We start from the raw sequence: 1,428 nt of genomic DNA, 5'->3' as shown, positions 1-1,428 counted from the left end.
CTTTTGAGTATGAGAATTTATTATAAAATTTTTATTTTTTCAAAATGTTTATTTTACTCATAAACATTTACATATAAATGGTATCAAAAACTAATAAACATAGAGGTCAAATTTTCATAAAAAATACTTCTTATAATGAATATATATTTTTGACGGGTATCAAAAAATCGAAATTTTGACATGATTTTAATAAAACAATGCAGATTATCATGGTCAAGATTTTGGGTGTCCAAATTTTGTTTGATGAGATACTAAATCTATTTCCACCATAAAAAAATTCGAACATTTTTACTGTCTAGCTTTCAACTTCGTCCAAGAATTATGAAGGTAAAACGAACCAGAGCGAGTTCATCCTAATATATTTTAAACCCAGCTTCGTTTATGAAATATGGAGGTAAAAAGAGCAGGTGAACCCAAACTAGATCCTAATATGTTTTAAACCCAGCTTCGTTCATGAAATATGGAGGTAAAAAGAGCAGGTGAACCCAAACTAGTGATTTGCACGGGGTTTTTGCTATAGGTACAGATCTGACTTCCTGAATATTCATGGAGGTAAAAAGAGCAGGTGAACCCAAACCAGTGATTTGCACGGGATTTCCTGAATATTGATGGAGAGACTCTCTCAAAAAAAATAAGAACTCAAATCAGTAGATGTGTTTCCAGAGAGCTGCCGGCCTGAAAATTCATGGAGAAAGACTGTCAAATTAACCCCACCTTCACCCTCTATATATAACCCAGACCAGTAGATTATGTATATGTGTGCCGAAAAAGCATTTATATAGGAATTTTAGTTGAACACATTTAACAGCAACACACACGCCCGGTGGGACTCGAACCCACAATCGCCTGATTAGAAGTCAGACGCCTTATCCATTAGGCCACGGGCGCTCGCGTTTTGAATCAATTAGATTAATATATTGAAAAACTTTTGTTTGCACCCTGCAACGTAAACGACGTGCTAAACATTCTATGTGATCAGTAACGAGGAGAAGAACAATTTTATTGTTTTGTTTTAAATACTTTTCAAAATGTTTACTCTATAAAAAGATTTCAATTATGATATGAATATTTAAGTGGTCTCATGTTTATGGTAAAGATGTGTTTAGTAATGATATGGTTGAAGATTTGGTGGACTAGTTCATGATAAGAATGTCTCAATGGTTGATTCGGTGGGTTCGTTTATGTGGTTATTTCAATTTTAGGTTTTAAGGTGTATTTTTTTTGTTTAGTTGTTTTTATTATATGTTTTTTTATATATTTTTATTAAGATGGTTATTTTTTGAATTCAAGTTTTTATAATTTATATTTTGTAGGTTAGAAAATTTTAGTAGAAATTATATTCTATTTATTAAGTCTACGTGTTTTGAGTGTATTAAGATGAAAGTCTAATTCAAGCATGAGAAAAATCATTCAAACATTTAGAATATA

The 1,428-nt window shown here is 31.2% G+C and overlaps 1 non-coding gene across 1 annotated transcript; it reads right to left on the bottom strand.

Annotated features, from left to right (window-relative positions):
- Positions 1 to 815: 815 nt before the first annotated feature.
- Positions 816 to 888, bottom strand: TRNAR-UCU (transfer RNA arginine (anticodon UCU)). The gene has a single exon. It is a non-coding gene; the product is annotated as a tRNA-Arg (tRNA).
- Between the last annotated feature and the right edge of the window lie 540 nt (positions 889 to 1,428).

The sequence above is a fragment of the Pinus tabuliformis genome, chromosome 1_2 (genome assembly GCF_031772625.1).
Source record: "Pinus tabuliformis cultivar Carrire ecotype Pingquan chromosome 1_2, CPIR1, whole genome shotgun sequence".
NCBI lineage: Eukaryota > Viridiplantae > Streptophyta > Pinopsida > Pinales > Pinaceae > Pinus > Pinus tabuliformis.
The sequence above is the reverse complement of the archived record's forward strand: the minus strand, read 5'-3'. Positions and strand labels throughout refer to the sequence as shown.